This window comes from Triticum dicoccoides, chromosome 2B (genome assembly GCF_002162155.2).
Source record: "Triticum dicoccoides isolate Atlit2015 ecotype Zavitan chromosome 2B, WEW_v2.0, whole genome shotgun sequence".
In the NCBI taxonomy this organism is placed as follows: Eukaryota; Viridiplantae; Streptophyta; class Magnoliopsida; order Poales; family Poaceae; genus Triticum; species Triticum dicoccoides.
The window spans coordinates 168,887,564-168,900,415 of NC_041383.1; positions in this window are offsets into that span (position 1 = coordinate 168,887,564).

The following is a 12,852-nucleotide window of genomic DNA, read 5'->3' on the forward strand; positions in this document are numbered from 1 at the left end:
AGGCTGATATTCGGCTCTATCGCCGTAGAGATTGTGGCTCCTGGGGCGGCATCCAACCGTCCATCCCCGACTAGCGCAGTCGGCTCCGAGCTAATGGTCGGAGCGGACACCTGAGCGGCACTCTGGGCGCTGTCCGGCGGTAGAGCTAGATCATGCCCATCGAGATAGTGCGGCGTGCTCGGCCGTGGCTCAAATCCGTCGAAGATCAAGTCCCCGCGGATGTCGGCCGTGTAGTTTAAGCTTCCAAACCTGATCTGATGACCAGGGGCGTAGCTTTCGATCTACTCCAGATGGCCAAGCAAGTTGGCCCGCAGTGCGAAGCCGCCGAATACGAAGATCTGTCCGGGGAGAAAAGTCTCACCCTGGACCGTGTCGTGGTTGACGATCAAAGAAGCCATCGGGCCTAAGCGTGATGACACAGAGGAACTCTCAATGAAAGCACCAATGTCGGTGTCAAAATAGGCGGATCTCGGGTAGAGGGCCCCGAACTATGTGTCTAGGTGGATGGTAACAGAGACAAGGGACACGATGTTTTTACCCAGGTTCGGGCCCTCTCGGTGGGGGTAAAACCCTACTCCTGCTTGATTAATATTGATGATATGGGTAGTACAACAGTTGATCTACCATGAGATCAGAGAGCCTAAACCCTAGAAGCTAGCCTATGGTATGATTGTTGTTCGTCCTACGGACTAAAACTCTCCGGTTTATATAGACACCGGAGAGGGCTAGGGTTACACAGAGTCGGTTACAATGGGAGGAGATCTTCATATCGTATCGCCAAGCTTGCCTTCCACGCCAAGGAAAGTCCCATCCGGACACGGGACGAAGTCTTCAATCTTGTATCTTCATAGTCCGGGAGTCCAGCCAAAGGTCATAGTCCGGCCATCCGGACACCCCCTAATCCAGGACTCCCTCAATCCCCGTTGATGTAACCTAGTGTTATTCGAAACTTCTCTGGTTTCGTGTTATTTAGAATGAGTTTGTTAACAAGACTTGATCAACCTTGTTAGTGGATTCCTTTTGATGATCATGAGATGGATGAAAATAGAAGGCACAACCTTCTGTACCCTCTTTTTACTTTCGGTTATTTAGAATAAATAAAGCAAAAATAGTATTATTTGTCTATTTTCTGAATTATCCATGCAATAAAAAATATCCGAAAATAAAAGTGCTCCAAATGCCCTGCAAATTTAGTATGATTTTTTATGGAATATCTGAGGATTTTAGGCACTGAGAACACTGCAGGGGGGCAAGCACCTGGCCACGAGGGTGGAGGGCGCGCCCGCACCCCCTAGGCGTGCCCCCTGTCTCGTGGGCCCACGGTGGCCCCCCTCCACTTATACCTGCACCCTTACACTTCGTCTTCATCCCAAAAAATTCCCCATCCACCTCAAGCACGAGTTCTAGCTCGTTTTGCTGCGATTTTCGATCTCCTTGCTCAAATCTCCATTCACAAAACTGCTTTGGGAGATTATTGCTTGGTATGTGACTCTTCCATTGGTCCAATTAGTTTTTGTTCTAGTGCTTTATTCATTGCAAATTTTTTCTGCATAGGTGACCCTGGTCTTGAGCTTGCATGTCAAAATTTTGAGGTCCCAAGTGATTCTAATGCATGATATAGGCTCTAGGCACTTGTAGGAGTAGTTGCTATCAATATTGTTTAGTTTTATTTACTTTTATTTTGAAGTTACTAAAAATTTCAGAAATTTTTCAGAGGGAGAAATATGTCCAGGAAAATGTACCAAGGTGGTTCCTCAACAAGGAAAGTACCTAGCCGTGCAATGCGTGAGCAAGACGACGAACCACCAAGGGAAGCTGAAGTACGAGATTGTGAGTGGCCATCAGAAGAGTTTATGGTTAATGCAGGCATCAAGGATGAATTTGACGCATATGTGCGTAACGCCGATCTTCAGGACTTCATGCAAGATAAGTGTCCTCAGTACTACTATCTAACTGATTCATTCGTGAGAAGGTTTAAATTTTCATCTTCGCATAATTCTCAAAGTGTCCTGTTTGATATTTGTCATCAATCTCATACCATGGACTTAGAAGACTTTAAAACTGCTTGCAAACTCCCACAGTGGGGTAATGTTAATGAACCCTGCAAATCTAAATTTAGAGACTTTCTTTTTAGTATCACTGTGGGAGAATCTAGGGATATAGCCCAAGCTACCATAGGGAGCATTCATTTTCCTGCTATGCATTATTTTGCTCTCTTCATTGGTAGATGCATTAATGGTAAAGATGAAGCATGTCACTTGTGTGTCCCCGATCTCTGTGTCCTCAAGAGTGTTGTACTAGGTAATAAAGATTACAACTTGGGGGCAATAGTCACACATAGGTTGCATAATAATGGTATTTCTGGAGATTTATTTGAAGGAATTTATGCGACCCGTGTTGCTAATTATCTTGGTATACCTCCTCGTGAGGGTGATTTAGAGTTGCCTGCCGCTTATTTAGATTTTGATGCTATGGTCAGGCACCGTTTTCTTGTGACGAATGAACAATTCCTCCAGTATCGACTAATCTTTGATAGTCGTCACGCTGTCCATGCTACTCTCCCTACTCCTGCCCTTTTTGATTACCAGACAAAACGAAGATATGTTGTTACCAGGGAGGAAGCAGCCGAACACGAGGGTAGAGAGGAGGCAGCTCGCCAACATGCCGCAACTCAGGAGGCATTGGCTGCTGCATCTCAGTACGACCCATGTTATAACTTCGGATATTAGCCAGGCTATCCTTGTCACTGGATCAATTTAGGCCAAAAGCCTAAGCTTGGGGGAGTACGTATTTCTCACCGACTTTACATTCATGTTCACACACTATTATAGTTATTGGTGCTCATACTCTTTCATTGTATTATCCATGCTAGTTTAATTTCCTTTTTCTAGCCTTCTTCTTGTGTGTTTGATAAACCTTATGAAAAACCAAAACAATAGTTAGTTAAATTTCCATGCTTGTAGTAGTAATTAAAATGAAAACCCAAAAAGATTTCTCGTTCTTCTTTTACTTGTTGGGATCTCTCCCGTGTAGATAGTTTTATTTCTTTTCTTTCTAAAAGTGCAACTATCCCTAGGTGGTTCTGGTAATTCCTAACAACATATAGCTCACTGGGCTAATACTATTCCAAGACAAATATTTCAGGAAAGCTCAATGAATGGCATGGCATGGATAAGGAAAGTGGATCCCTCAAAATACTAAGGATAAAAGGATTGGCTCAAGCTCAAAAGCTCAAGACTCTGCATTTTATATTTTGGTGATCCAAGATCAGATTGAGTCTATAGGAAAAGCCAATACTATCAAGGAGGGATGAGGTGTTGCTTAATGAGTTTCTTGCTCCATAGTGCTTAGTGATATGCTCCAAAAACCCTCAACTACTTTCTCATATCCACATATGACCCAAACCAAAAGTCAAACTCGGCCCCACCGATTCTTTCTATCTGGTGCCACCGAGTTTAGATCTCATAGCCAGTGCCACAAACCCTAGGCAAATCGGTCTCACCGATAGGGATCTCGGTCTCACCGATATGGGATTGTAATCTCTCTGTTTCCCTTCGTAACATTTCGGTCTAACCGAAGTGAGCGATCGGTCCCACCGAGATTGCAATGTAAACTCTCTGTTTCCTTTTTGTAACATTTCGGTCTCACCGAAATGAGCAAATAGGTCCCACCGAGTTTACCTGACCAACTCTCTGGTTAGCTTATTACCAAAATCGATCGCACCGAGTTTGTGTAATCGGTCTCACCGAGATTACGTTATGCCCGAACCCTAACCATATCGGTCCTACAGAGTTGCATGTCGGTCCCACTGAAAACCCTAACGGTCACTAGGTTTACTAAATCGGTCTGACCGAGTTTGTTGATTCGGCCCCACCAAGATTGGTAAATTGTGTGTAACGGTTAGATTTTGTGTGGAGGCTATATATACCCCTCCACCTCCTCTTCATTCGTGGAGAGAGCCATCAGAACAAACCTACACTTCCAACTTACCATTTCTGAGAGAGAACCACCTACTCATGTGTTGAGGCCAAGATATTCCATTCCTACCATATGAATCTTGATCTCTAGCCTTCCCCAAGTTGCTTTCCACTCAAATCTTCTTTCCACCAAATCCAAATCCCGTGAGAGAGAGTTGAGTGTTGGGGAGACTATCATTTGAAGCACAAGAGCAAGGAGTTCATCATCAACGCACCATTTGTTACTTCTTGGAGAGTGGTGTCTCCTAGATTGGCTAGGTGTCACTTGGGAGCCACCGACAAGATTGTGGAGTTGAACCAAGGAGTTTGTAAGGGCAAGGAGATCGCCTACTTCGTGAAGATCTACCGCTAGTGAGGCAAGTCCTTCGTGGGCGACGACCATGGTGGGATAGACAAGGTTGCTTCTTCATGGACCCGTCTTGGGTGGAGCCCTCTGTGGACTCGCGCAGCCGTTACCCTTCGTGGTTGAAGTCTCCATCAACGTAGATGTACGATAGCACCACCTATCGGAACCACGACAAAAACATCCGTGTCTCCAATTGCGTTTGAATCCTCCAAACCCTTCCCTTTACATTCTTGCAAGTTGCATGCTTTACTTTCCGCTGCCCATATACAATTTGCATGCTTGCTTGAATTGTGTGAAGATTGCTTGACTTGTGCTAGAATAGTTAAAATCTGCCAAAGACTAAGATTGGGAAAAGGTTAAGTCTTTAATTTGTCAAGTAGTCTAATCACCCCCCCTCTAGACATACTTCAAGATCCTACAAGTGGTATCAGAGCTTTGGTCTCCATTTGCTTTGATTTCCATAGCTTTTGGTGGTCATAGCCTTGGTTTCGCAACCTAGGAGAGTATGGCGTCTAGCGAGGGAAACTATCACCGTAGAGGTCCTTACTTTGATGGTACTAATTTTGCTAGTTGGAAGCATAAGATGAAAATGCATATTCTCGGACATAACCCCGCCATTTGGGCTATTGTGTGTATTGGTTTGCAAGGTGAATTCTTTGATGGGAGAGAACCGAACTGTGAAGCTAGCGCGGATGAGTTGAAGATGCTGCAATACAACACTCAAGCTTGTGATATCCTCTCCAACGGATTGTGCCCCGAAGAATTCAACAAAATCAGCCGCCTTGAGAATCCAAAGGAAATTTGGGATACTTTGATTGATATGAATGAAGGTACAGACTCCATCAAGGAATCCAAATTGGATGTGCTCCAAAGTCAACTTGACAAGTTCAAAATGAAGGATGGTGAAGGTGTCGCTGAAATGTACTCTAGGCTTGCTCTTATCACAAATGAGATTGTGGGCTTAGGAAGTGAAGAGATGACCGACAGATTCATCATCAAGATGATCCTAAGAGCATTGGATGGAAAATATGATACCATGTGCACATTGATCCAAATGATGCCAAACTACAAGAATCTCAAGCCAACGGAAGTCATTGGAAGAATTGTTGCTCATGAGATGTCACTCAAGGATAAGGAGGAACTTCACAACAAGTCAAGTGGTGCTTACAAAGCCTCATGTGAAGCCCCTACATCATCAAGTGAGAAACAAACCTTCAATGAAGAATTGAGCTTAATGGTGAAGAACTTCAACAAATTATACAAGAGTAGAAGCAAAGAGAGAAGCTCTAAGTCAAGGTCCTACAATGACAAAAGATCTTCTAGTCGAGAGCGCAATTGCTACAATTGTGGGAGACCCGGACACTATTCCAATGAGTGTACGACACCCTACAAAAGAAGAGAAGATTCTCCCAAGAGAAGAAGTAGAAAAGGAGATACTTGTGTCAACCAAATCCGAACATACTCAAGATGAAGGTGTTTCCGGTCTAGCACTTGTGTCAACCAACTCCTACGACATATTTGATTCACCAAATGAAGGACTTGGAAGATGCTTCATGGCTAAAGGCCCTAAGGTAACACACCCCGAGTATGTTGATTTCAATAGTGATGAAGATGACTTGTTAGGTGATGATGATTTACTTGTTGACAACTCTAGTGATGAATACTATGATGAATCGTCAATTAATCATGCTAATCAAGATAAAACGTATGACAATGATAAGGAGAAGATTGAGCTTATAACTAAAGAACTAAACAATCTTAAGTTAGCTCATGAAACTATCTTTGAAGATCATCGAGAACTTTTAAGGGCTCATGAGAAGTTACGCTTTGAAAAGCTCAACCTTGAGCAGGAGCATGAGTTCTTAAAGGCAATCAATGATGATCTTTGCAAGTAAAGTTCTTCTTACATTGCCAAGCATTTACTCTTATCTACTTACATGCCTCAAGTCAAGTCCGTTAACAAGAACAAGAAAGATTCTTCCTCTAGTAGTAACAATCATCATGTTAAATCCAATATTGTTGCTTCTAGTAGTTCTCTTGATTCTCTTAGCCAAGTTACACTTGAGCAAGAAAATAGCTTATTGAAGGGAATTATAGAGAAAGGTGTTTACAAGAGCCTTGCCGGGAGTAAGCAATTTGAGGAAATTGTATGCAAGCAAGGAAGGCACCGGAAGAACCAAGGTGTTGGTTTTGAACGAAAGTTCAATGCCATTGGAGTTGAGTGGGAAGAAGATCAATATCCCAAGATGAAGTTTGTTCCTCAACAAGATAAGTATGATCCCACTTCCTTCAAGGGAACACAAGCTCAAGATGATCTTCCACCACAAGACCACAAGCAGAAAGGCAAGGACAAGCTTCAAGAGGAAATTGATGCATTTGAAGAAGCTCCTAAGGCCTTGGTCAAGTGGGTTCCCAAGACTACGTCAAGTTCTACTTCATCAAGTACGACTACAACTCCAAGGATTCCCATCAAGATGATGTGGATCCCGAAGAAGAAGAACTAGAGAGTTCTTGAGGGTGACTCCGCCAACATTCTTCACTCATATCATTAATGGCAAGGACAAGTGCAATAAACTTCCAAATCTTGCATTAGTTCAAGGGGTCACAAACCCTCTTGTTGGTAAGACAAGGGACAAGGTAACCTAATGCATTCATGGACATCATCTTGTGTGTGCATCACTCTATGTCTATGGATATACTTGTTTGTTCCTTGTGGGACTAACCCGTGTAGGTATCGAGAGTGCAACTCACTCCAAAGGATTGCTCCAAATGATCTTCATCAACATTGAGCATCCACATCTTCAACACCTGCATGAAGTCATCATCGACAAAACCCTAGGTTAGTTCATCCCTCTAAGGGGGGATATCACATCTAGGGGAGCTTAACTCTAAGAATTGAGTCAAATCAACTCTAATGGTGTGAACACATCAATGCATTATGTAAAAGTGGTAACCCCACTTGAGCTTAAACGATGAGTATGACCTATGATCAAATGTTCTCATTTGACTCCTAAGTCAATATACTCATATATAGATAACCTAGTCATCGCCAATTGTTTGATAGATGCTAGAATTGGTTGTGCATGCTTTGCCACATATTTCATTTGCCATTTTATTGTGTGAGCATGTTGGTTGCATATTTAACTCATTCGAGGACATCCACTTGTTGCTTTGATTGATTGGTTTCTTTTTCTTTTGCCAAGTGAATGAACAAGAATGCCTAAGAACCTTCTCTAGCTATCTATGCTTTTCTTGTCTCAAACTCTATTCATGCTGCATCACAAAATTTGATCAAGTCAGATTCGAACCACTCTATGTGAGGAGCACTCGGAGTCCCTGATTCGTCATGGACTTAAACTTCCAAAACTTCTTTGTGCGTTTCGGTCTGACCGATTCTTCCATTTCGGTCATATCAAGATCACTAAGTCGATCTAGGTTTTCAATCTCGGTGCAACCGATTTGAACTTTTCAGTCTCACCGAGTTGCTGTAACTGTCAACAGTTATGCATCTCCGTGCCACCGAGTTTTTCCACTCGGTCACACTGACAGGGTCGGGCTATATATACTCACGGGCAAAATTTGGAAAAGTTTCTCCAAACCCCTTCGCCCGCGCATAGCTCGCTCTGCCACCTGGGTCTCCGGATCATCGACTTCGTCGCCAGCCGCCTCCTGTCATTGGTCTCCGCTGCCGTCAACAGAATTCAACCCCGCCGTTGCCGCCGTAGCGAGTTCATCGCCAAGCTAGGGTATGGATTCGATCACAGTGCTATCCCCGTCCAATTCCTAGCACATTGTGTTCATTATGATTCTTGCCACGATTGAAATGACTCTATCCACTCAGAACAATCCTTAGAATAGATGCAATTTGGAAATTTAGGGTCAGGTTTCCGCCGAAACCATCTCGGACCCACCGAGTTGTAGAACTCGGTTCCACCGATTAGGCTAAGGCCATTGCACAAGTAATTCCCGGTCTGACTGAGAATTGCAAATCGGTGTGATCAAGTTCAGGACTTTGTGAAACCCTAGCAGTCTCGGTGCCACTGAACTATGACTCGGTCTGACCGAGTTCACTAGTTTAGGTTCCAAAAGCTGCTTCGGTATCACCGAGTTTACAAATTGGTTGATCCGAAATGCTTTCTGTGGAAAACTAACACTAAGTTTTTGAATCATTCTTTTGCAAAAACCTCTGTATTTGTGATGCTCATCCATTCTATCTCATCATAACTATTCACAGGGTCAGCAGTCAATGTTTGCAGTATGTCAGACCACAGTGACAGCCAGAATCAGTCAGAAGAGAAGATTCACATGAGTGAGGGCACTAGTCCCTCTAGCAACTCAGATGATGGCAGCAGGAGCACCCCAAGCAACTTGCCCAAAGCTGTCACCAGGGCCAGAAAGAAGAAAACCTCAGAATCTGAGGATGAAGACTATGTGGCAGCTGAGGATGAGGCCACTGCAAAGAAGAAAGTGCTTAGAAAGAAGTATGGCACAGCTGCAACTACTAAGCCTAGTATGAAGATCAAGGTGCCAACTAAGAGGACTCTCATGTCTAAAGCCAGAGCCTATACTCATGTGCCAGAGACATATGAATCCAAAGAGGCTGCTGCAGAAGGGAAGAAGAGGAAGGAAAGGGTCAAGAAGACCATGGCCAGAGTTGTTGGACAACCTTCCATGATGGAGGAGGAGGAAGAAGAGGTTGTTGCACCAGCACCCAAGGCTCAAAAGCTTATGGGTGATGCTATAAGGTTAGGGGCTGCATCATCAAAGCCCAAAGAAGCACCCAAAGCTGCCTCCAAGCCAAAGACTGCACCAAAGAGGAATACCAGGAGCATACCAGCTGCTGAGAAGAAGAAGGCCCCAGTGCCTGAAGTTGCTGCTGAAGAAGAAGTTGAAGGACAAATTCTGAGGAAGCTGAAACCCAAGATTCTAGACCACAATGATGCTCATCCAGTGGCTGAGAACATGAAGCTGAGGAAGGATGCAGGGCTTAGACAGTGGAGATTATCTGATCCATATGCAATAAGGAGAAGGACTGCTGTTGACTACAGGTTCCACACTAAGGAACAACAAGATTTCTATGAGACTGTGCTATTGGACAAGAAGCCAATTGTTTGTGACATGAGGTGGGTGGATTGTAAATTTATCAAGGAGAATGAGGAACACTATCCTGGAGTGTATGACAGCTTCAGTGCTTGTGGAGTTGTTTGTGGGACAGAAGTTCACAAAGTGGAATGACGAGCTCATAATGCAATTCAACTCCACAGCACACTTCTATCCAGATGGCAGGATAGTATGGATGTCTGAAGGTACAAGGTACCAATCAACTATTGAGGAATGGGAAAATCTAATCAATGCCCCTAAGGAGAATGAAGATGACTTGGATGTCTATGCCAAGAAGAAGAAGGTTCACAATTCTATGGCACACATGTACAAGGAGATCCCGGATAATGCTCTTGAAACTCATCAGTTTGGATCTGTACACTATCTTCTGTCAGGACTGCCAACCATCAACTGGATCCTTAGGCACACTCTTTTGCCCAAGTTAGGTGACCACAACATGATCAGAGGCCATGCTATCAACTTGCTTCACATATTTGATGTGCCTCAGAAGTTCAAGGTCACGAGCCTCATAGTTGAGACTATCAAGAGGACAGTAGCAGACCAGAAGAGAAGCTGTGGATATGCCCCACAAATCCAGGAGCTGATCAACTTGAAGATGGGCACAAGCACATATCAGTTGTATAAGGAACACTTTCCTATCTATCTAGACTTTGAGGACAATGAAGTTGTGATGAATGAGGATGAACCATCTTCAGTGCAAGCACAAGAAAAGAAGGAGAAGGCAAGGACAGAGAAGGCTACCAAGATGCCAACCATGGAAGAGGCATCTAAGTACTTTTTGAAGAGCAAACAAGATCAACTAGGCTACTTGATTGCATCCACTCTGAGGATTGAGAAAGGGCTGGCCACCTTGACTCAAAACCAGGAGAGCCTGGAGTGGATCATGAAGCAGAAGTTCTATGACTTGGACGTGAAAGTAACTGAGATCCAATCTGTTGTTGAGCAGCTTCAGGATGACATGCAGGAGAGGAAGGGCAGGACAACCACAGATGCATTTTCCAGAGTGCCTCGAGCTCACAGATTAGCTGCAGTGCCAGTGACAGACACCAGAACCACTTCATCTGCACCAGCTACAGGTCCTACAGCTCTAGTGCAACCAGCTCCAGCACCTACACCTCCAGCTCCATCCACATCGACTGAAGCCTTCGTCCAAGGAGCCATCTCTACACCACCACACCAAGACCAAGCCTGAGAGTCGATCTAGCACTATGCATTTTCTATGAACTTTTTGGTAACTTGTTGCCAAAGGGGGAGAAAAATGTATAGATCATAGGCATCGAGAGAGAGAGTTTGCTTTTGTTCTCTCTTGTTTTGGTGGTTGAACTTTATTTGCTTTGCTTGCTTGAGATACTACGTTATTGCCTGTGTGAGACATTGATGATCATGTGTTTGATCATAAGCTACACTTATGCTTGTTGGATGACATTATCCCATTTATCTCTATTTGATCATTCACTTTGCTTGGTGATGAGTGCATGTATTCAATGTTTATTATTTTGAGCGCTCCACCAAGATGTATGTGACATGGAAGAGTAACCCATGAGCCTAATTCCTTGTGCATTTGCAGTCCAAAGCAAATCTTAAAACTATGCACAGATTTAGGGGGAGCTCTTGCTTATCACATACTTCTAAAAGCGACAATGTTTTTCAATCTTATTATCATTTGTCGAAGCTTTGATCTATATGTTGTCATCAATTTCCAAAAAGGGGGAGATTGAAAGTGCGACTATCCCTAGGTGGTTTTGGTAATTCCTAACAACATATAGCTCATTGGGCTAATACTATTCCAAGACAAATATTTCAGGAAAGCTCAATGAATGGCATGGCATGGATAAGGAAAGTGGATCCCTCAAAATACTAAGGATAAAAGGATTGGCTCAAGCTGAAAAGCTCAAGACTCTGCATTTTATATTTTAGTGATCCAAGATCACATTGAGTCTATAGGAAAAGCCAATATTATCAAGGAGGTATGATGTGTTGCTTAATGAGTTTCTTGCTCCATAGTGCTTAGTGATATGCTCCAAAAACCCTCAACTACTTTCTCATATCCACATATGACCCAACCAAAAGTCAAACTCGGCCCCACCGATTCTTTCTATCATAGCTACTGCCACAAACCCTAGGCAAATCGGTCTCACCGATAGGGATCTCGGTCTCACCGAGATGGGATTGTAATCTCTCTGTTTCCCTTCGTAACGTTTCGGTCTAACCAAAGTGAGCGATCGGTCCCACTGAGATTGCAATGTAAACTCTCTGTTTCCTTTTTGTAACATTTCGGTCTCACCGAAATGAGCGAATCGGTCCCACCGAGTTTACCTGACCAACTCTCTGGTTAGCTTTTTACCAAAATCGGTCGCACCGAGTTTGTGTAATCAGTCTCACCGAGATTATGTTATTCCCTAACCCTAACCATATCGGTCCTACCGAGTTGCATGTCGGTCCCACCGAAAACCCTAACGGTCACTAGGTTTACTAAATCGGTCTAACAGAGTTTGTTGATTCGGTCCCACCGAGATTGGTAAATTGTGTGTAACGGTTAGATTTTGTGTGGAGGCTATATATACCCCTCCACCTCCTCTTCATTCGTGGAGAGAGCTATCAGAACAAACCTACACTTCCAACTTACCATTTCTGAGAGAGAACCACCTACTCATGTGTTGAGGCCAAGATATTCCATTCCTACCATATGAATCTTGATCTCTAGCCTTCCCCAAGTTGCTTTCCACTCAAATCTTCTTTCCACCAAATCCAAATCCTGTGAGAGAGAGTTGAGTGCTGGGGAGACTATCATTTGAAGCACAAGAGCAAGGAGTTCATCATCAACGCACCATTTGTTACTTCTTGGAGAGTGGTGTCTCCTAGATTGGCTAGGTGTCACATGGGAGCCTCCGACAAGATTGTGGAGTTGAACCAAGGAGTTTGTAAGGGCAAGGAGATCGCCTACTTCATGAAGATCTACCGCTAGTGAGGCAAGTCCTTCGTGGGAGACGACCATGGTGGGATAGACAAGGTTGCTTCTTCGTGGACCCTTCTTGGGTGGAGCCCTCCATGGAATCGCACAGCCGTTACCCTTCGTGGGTTAAAGTCTCCATCAACGTGGATGTATGATAGCACCACCTATCGGAACCACACAAAAAACATCTGTGTCTCCAATTGCGTTTGAATCCTCCAAACCCTTCCCTTTACATTCTTGCAAGTTGCATGCTTTACTTTCCGCTGCCCATATACTCTTTGCATGCATGCTTGAATTGTGTGAAGATTGCTTGACTTGTGCTAGAATAGTTAAAATCTGCCAAACACTAAAATTGGGAAAAGGTTAAGTTTTTAATTTGTCAAGTAGTCTAATAACCCCCCCCCCCCTCTAGACATACTTCAAGATCCTACACTTTCCTTTGGGGTTCAAGAGTA